The sequence below is a fragment of the Octopus sinensis genome, linkage group LG16, assembly GCF_006345805.1.
Source record: "Octopus sinensis linkage group LG16, ASM634580v1, whole genome shotgun sequence".
Lineage (NCBI taxonomy): Eukaryota > Metazoa > Mollusca > Cephalopoda > Octopoda > Octopodidae > Octopus > Octopus sinensis.
The window spans coordinates 19,357,131-19,364,630 of NC_043012.1; the positions used below are offsets into that span (position 1 = coordinate 19,357,131).

At 32.8% G+C, this 7,500-nt stretch overlaps 1 long non-coding RNA gene across 1 annotated transcript; it reads right to left on the reverse strand.

Annotated features, from left to right (window-relative positions):
* Positions 1–38: 38 nt before the first annotated feature.
* On the reverse strand, positions 39–408 carry LOC118766605. Its single transcript, XR_005002545.1, has 2 exons — positions 331–408; positions 39–112 (listed from the first exon to the last, which is right to left on the reverse strand). It is a non-coding gene; the product is annotated as an uncharacterized LOC118766605 (long non-coding RNA).
* Between the last annotated feature and the right edge of the window lie 7,092 nt (positions 409–7,500).

Consider the following 7,500-nt stretch of genomic DNA (forward strand, 5'->3'; position numbering starts at 1 on the left):
TGAGTTTGCTCTGGTATCGAATTATCTACATTCTTTTCTACTCTAGGACAAGGCCTGAAATTTTGGGGACTGGGGGCAGTCCATTAGATAGACCACAGTACGCAACTGGTACCTAATTTATCGACCCCGAAATAATGAAAAGCATTTGAAATCAGAACGTAAAGACAGACGAAATAGCGCAAAACATTTCGCCCGATGTGCTAAAGTTCCTGTTTCTAAAGTTTCTGTGTCCTAAAGTTTCGCCCGGTGTGCTAAAGCCCGCAAGGGGCTACACATAGAGGGGACAAACGGATTGAATCGAGTATATCGACCCCAGTGCGAAACTGATACTTATTTAATCGACCCCGAAATGATGAGAGGCAAAGTCGACCTCGGCGGAATTTGAACTCAGAACGTAGTGGCAGATGAAATACCGTTAAGCATTTTGCCCGGAGTGTAACTTTTCTACCCACTCGCCACCTTCCGTGTAAAAATATATTCGTTTCCAATCTAGGCACAAGGCCCGAAATTTTAGGGGAGGGGGCCAGTTGATTAGATCGATCCTAGTACGCAACTGGTACTTAATTTATTGACACCGAAAGGATGAAAAGCAGAGTCGACCTCTGTGGAATTTGAACTCAGAACATAAAGACAGACGAAATAGCACTAAAAATTTCGCCCTGTGTGCTAACGTTTTTGCCAGCTCGCCGGCTTCCGTGTAAAAACTATATTGAATATACACATGTGCATGTACGCGCCTGTGCATGGGTATGGTTGTTAGCCTGAATTACATATTTTCAATATCAGTCACAATTTATTATATTCCTCTACAAACAAAATATAGGTTACATTAAAGACTGTAAGTCGATGTAAATGGCTTGGAGCATTTCGATTTGCGTTAATAAAATTTATAGGAGCAAATTACTCAACAGTAAATTTAGACACTAATAGATTTCTTGATTACACTATGTAACCATTTTCTTGATATAAAGAAGTACTTCATATGAACTATGTTGTATATCTTGTTTATTACCTTTCCATAACTTTCATATCAATGTCCTCATTCATTTGGGTACCGCTTATTGAATAAGTTATGATTTATACTATTTATTGAATTATGGTGTATAATGTGTATATAATAAAATATTAGACAAAAAAAATAGAGAGAAACTACGATTAACTTTCGAACTAACTCAAGTCCCGTATTTTGTAGTTACCATCGCTATGTGCAATAAGGTGTTGTTTTACATATATATATATATATATATATATATATATATAAACAATTGAGGATAAAATCTTTAAAAGAAATTATCAGTAGTCAGCGTGAAAAACCTCGTAAGAGAAAAAATCCGTAAATTCTTCCTCTTTGAAAATATTCATTTATATTATATTGAGGGTACTACTATTCGTAGATACCAACACGCTAAGAGGGACCAATGCGGTCAAAACTACTAAAAATAAACAAAATTTTACCGAATGCAAAACTTCAAAACACATCATTTAAAAAATGGTATCTACGATAGTAGTACCCTCAATATAATATATATATATATATATATATATATATATTATATATATATATATATATATATAAACAATTGAGGATAAAATCTTTAAAAGAAATTATCAGTAGTCAGCGTGAAAAACCTCGTAAGAGAAAAAATCCGTAAATTCTTCCTCTTTGAAAATATTCATTTATATTATATTGAGGGTACTACTATTCGTAGATACCAACACGCTAAGAGGGACCAATGCGGTCAAAACTACTAAAAATAAACAAAATTTTACCGAATGCAAAACTTCAAAACACATCATTTAAAAAATGGTATCTACGAATAGTAGTACCCTCAATATAATATATATATATATATATATATATATATATATATATATATATATATATGTGTGTGTGTGTGTGTGTGTGTGTGTGTGTGTGTGTGTGTGTGTGTGGTGTGTGTGTGTGTGTGTGTGGACTTGCATTATGTGTCTTCTTCGTGTTTGAATATATGTACGTAATTGTAGGAGTCTTCATTATTCCGTTAGAGGCTTTTGGGTGTTCTCTGTCGTATATATTCCCTGCCGTGGGGCAACGTGAGATGCTGTGTTTTGGAATTTATCCATCATCCACCATACTCACTTGATCTTGCCCCCAATTACTACCAATTCTTCCGGAATTTGGATAAATTTTGATAGGAAAAAATATTCCGACGATGGTGTAAAGCAGGCCTTTGGAGATTTTATTGACTCTAGATTGCTAGGTTTTACAGTTCTGGCTGGCGAAGCCACCAGTGAAATTGCAAAAGTGGATTGACAATATAGGTGCATAGTTTGATGAATAAAACTATTCCTTGTATCTTTAAATCATTAGCAAACTTTTTTCTTTTCTACAAATTTCATACTTGACGACCTAATATCATTTATTAAGTTAACTTTTGTTTCTTTTTCTTTTTTCTTAATAACAGATAATTCCTTATTTGTGATTGGTGAGATGATATAGAAAAAAACTATGGGCTCTGTTTTCATTTTACGACAAAAATATATTTACTGGATTTCCCCACATGTTATGCAGTGAAATTACGCATATAAGTTTTAAAAAATGATAACAAAGACATAAGATAAGGTCAGAGTTCCGTACAATCTATTAAGAGAGGTTACTCAACATCCTGATGAAAGGAAGATACGAACTTCATGGCAATTTTGTCCAGTTATATATGTATATATATTATTTTATTATTTTATTGCTTTCAATCATTTTATTGCTTTCAATCATTTTATTGCGGCCTTGCTGGAGCATCGACTTTAGGCAAAGAAATCAACCCAAATATTTATCCTTTGTAAACAGATAGTACTTATTCTATCGGTCTCTTTGGCCGAACCGCTAAGTGACCGGGAATTAAACACGTCAACATCAGTTGTCAAGCGTAGTGGGGGATACAAGCACAGACACAGATACATACATACACATACATACGCACCCACACACACACTGACACACACACACACACACACACACATATATATATATATATATATATATACGACGGGCTTCTTTCGGTTTTCCTCTACCAACTCCACTCAAAAGGCTTTGGTCGACCCGAGTTTATAATAGAAGGCATTCGCCCAAGGTGACACGCAGTGGAACTGAACTCGGAACCATTTTGTTTGCAAGCAAGCTTGTTACCACTCAGCCACCCCCGCACCTGTGTGTGTGTGTGTGTGTGTGTGTGTGTGTCTCTGTGTGTTTGTGTTTGTGTGCTCGGGCGTGTGTTTATATACGTTCTTAGCACCGAAGACAGTGCTAAATTGTATAAAAGAAAATAGAAGACGTTGGTGATGGAAAGTGAATTAATTTAAAAATACGTTAATGTTGAATATTATTGGAAGTATGTAACGTTTCCAATGTATTGTTTTCTTAGATGTCCTCAAGAATGGATTCATAAGTTTTTCCTTAGTTGACAGTCATTCATAAGCATTTTAGTTCCATTATAGATATTTATATGCCCAAGACTATTATCCAATTTAATCTTGGCAAATTTTCAATGGAACACTGAAACCCATCATTAATGGGTAGATTAGAACCGTATGCTGTTACAACAGTATACATCTATTCCAGTCTTGCAAAAAATACTCTAAAATATAGATTCTTTGTATACAATATCTTTCCTGATATACGATCCCATTCTTAAAATGCCTCGGAATAACATTCCGTTGATGTGTAAGTATAACATAACTTCCTACTTTCGTAGCCATCAAGACATACAAAAGATTTTCTATCTACTTATCGCCTCTTACAAAACGACGAAATTCTATAAAGTATATTAATCTCACTTCTACGTAATGATTCTTAAATTTCAAACATATCTTTAGTGTCACACTCTGATTTATTTGCATTATATTACACTGAAAGAATAACAAGGTCAATAAATTCTTTACATCAGTAAACTTAAGCTGATTTAAATGTCCATATGTCAAAGATTCTAACAACTGTACAACACGTCCAAGCGTATATGTACTATGAACATACTTTTGCATGGAAGAAATATATGCAGACAAATACGCCAATTTAATATATACGTACAAACAGTACTTTTCTCTCACACTCGCATATATGTATTTTTCGTATGTATTTACCTAGAATGCAGGAAATGCAATACCAAGTTGCATATTTTTCTACTATAACTTTATACGTTTTGATTGCAGCTATTTTGTTACCATTGCAAATCTAAAACAGGAATGGTATATTGCGTTACAAAGAGCGAATGTCTATATATACATTTTTATAAAATTATAAGGGTAGAAATTGATATCAATCAATGAAAACCAATGGCTTAGCATATTTAAAAATTCCGAAGATAAAAAATCTGTTACATACAAAATTAAGTGGAATGAACACCTAATATGCTAAACATACGCGTCAAACTTTATTTATATATATATATATATATATATATATATATAGGGCAAAAATGAAAGAACTGTATAATGTATCTTGGTAGTCATATAAATTATAGTACTGACTATGAAGGATATTGTTCAACAATAATTCATTTCGCTCAGGGGCTTATTGCGATCAATTATAATTCTAAATATTTGTAGATTTCCCAAAGCGTGCTTTTCTCTCTCTCTCCCTTTCTGTCTCTCTCTCTGTCTGTCTCTCTCTCTCTCTCTCTCTCCACACACCTCTTTACCTCAAACTCCTCCTTCACTGTACATTTATTTTCGCAGCTTTGTCTTCCATATTTCTCCTTTCTCCCTCCTTGCCTCTTCTCTCCTGACTCACAACAAACTAGCATTTCGCTGTCCCATCACTCTCCTTCCTGACCTTCTCTTTCCCCCCTTCTCTCTCTGTTTGGCCTTTGCTCCCCAAGTGTCTCTTTTATCCAATCTTACGCTCTTAACGTAAGATATTAAGCCTTCTCTGGAGAGTGAAGAATTTATAGAGGCCTTGTGCACGTGGAATGAATCGACAAGAAGCAGTGAAAATGTAAGACATGAAGTATTTGGTACCAGAATCATTGATGTGCAAAGTAGAACCTAGAAATGCTAACATGCGGATGACAAGAAAATTTTCACATTGGAAATTAAGATCCATTATTGGTGCCATAAAAAGACAGGGAGAGAGAGAAATAGGGAGAGAATTCTCTCTCTCTCTCTATCTCACTCTATCTCTCTCTCTCTCTCTGTATATATATATATATATATATTATATATATAATATATATATATATATATATAATAAATATTAGGGAATAAATCCAAATTTACAGGGAAAAAATCAGATTTAGGATTAAATCCAATTTTATAGTAAAATATTATAAAATATTATTAGAGACAAAACCACTATTTTGCAAAACAAACAAGAAAGACTTAATCAATACATAAAATTTTAATAAATAGTCAAAAAAACCGCCACTACAATTGTTTCTTGTCTTGATCGACAATCTTCAGGTGACTTCCAATCTAAAATATCAATATTTTAAAATATAAAAATAATAATTTTAAAATAATTAAAGTATGAATGAAAAAATATAAATATATAATCCATATATAACCTATATATAATCCATATATAATCAATATATAAACAATATATAAACTAAAATAAACCTATCAACAATTAAATATAAAATATAAAATATAAAATATAAAACAAAACAAAAAAATAATAATAATATAATAATAAACTATATATATACACCCATACACATATACCTAATTATATATAACCATATCTAACTACATACACTAAATCACACACCTATATATATATCCCTATACATACACATAAAAACGTCTAGGCAACTATAAATAAATAAAATAGCTAAATACTTCAACACAATACTTATTCATACTCCCACACACACATACAACCCACATTCACGCTCTAGAAAACGGACATCACTTAAAATTATGAACGGAGAAATGGAATAAATGGAATTAAAAATTATATTCACTTATATATACACCTGTTAGGACACGGTCAACAAGCACTCCAGTCAGTGAGAGATACATGTTTTAATGTAAAAAAGTATAAATATATGAGCTACAAATAATTCCATGCATCAAAGGCACGAGTTTATTTAGGTTTTTTGACTCTTGAATCTTTGTAAAAAGTTGTTGAGAAACAGAAGTTGGATGGAGACACAAAACGTCTTAACGACAAAGGCCTAAACGCGTGTCTCCAGCCCCGAAATCTATTAGTAGCTCGTCAGTTTATTCTGAGTATATTGGATGAAAAGTCCCTCACCACTGAATGAAATTTGGGCTGAGTTCTCTCCCCTGCTCATGTCTTTCAGGTGTTTTAACAACAGGCGCTTCCAGAGAATGATCCAAAATACTCCGTATCGCAGCCTATTGGCAACAACATGACGCTTGCGCGTATGTGTGTTGGATCATATATGTCTACCCATATCGAAATTCTGAGTCGCTCGGAATTAAATGGCGTACAATGAAGTTAATCACATTTTGTTAGTGATTTGGTATATACTACTTTGCGTAGTTTATATTAGATTCTTAAGCGGGATATATATATATATATATATATATATATATATATATATATATGTGTGTGTGTGTGTGTGTGTGTGTGTGTGTGTGTGTGTGTGCGTGTGTATGTATGCATATGTGTATAGGTGTTTGTATAAATGTGTGCGTGTGCATGCATTTGTATGTGTATGTGTGTGTTTGTATGTGTGCTTGTGTGTGTGTGTCTTTACCTGCATGGTTGTCTGTTTCTATGTCCGGCTGTGCTTTTATGCTTAAAAGTTGGAAAAGATGATGGAAGGATGAATTTTTTGCGGAGAAATGCATTAAGATGATTATAGATTGCTCGATTCATGGTTGCTCTGGAAGCATCGGAATTATTTGTCATCAATATCAAGAGATTTGTCTTCCATTTCAGTGCGAAAGCCTGCGATATTTTGCAATCCTCTTTGATCATTATTTTCAATAGTAAGTCTCTATTTCACTCTCAGTGAATTTCGCATCTTCACGTTTCGCATCCTGGATGAAATAAAGTAATGTGGGAAATATCAATGGTGCATACTGATGTAGTGAGATACGATAATAAATGACGTTAGCGTGCAGCTGTGATAAATTTATAAACTGGATGCAACATGAATGGAGTCGATTTATTTTCACTATCATTTAAAAGTATTGTAAACACCCTCATTTTCATCCGAAAGATATCCATCTAGTATGCTATATGATTATAATTGAAGTAAAAAAAAGTCGGTGTATACATAATGAAATACAAAACTCTGTTATTCCTTTAATAAGTTACAATTGTTCTTTGTTATAATACTGTTAAGCTCTGGCTGTCACATTTCAACCACAGCAATTTTAAGGACATATTATATACCCTGCAACATAGATGACAATATAAACAGCTATGTGTATAACTAGCAATATACATGTATGTATGTATATATGTAGGTATTTAACTATATATATATATATATATATATATATATATATATATATATATATATATATATATATATATATATATATATTATA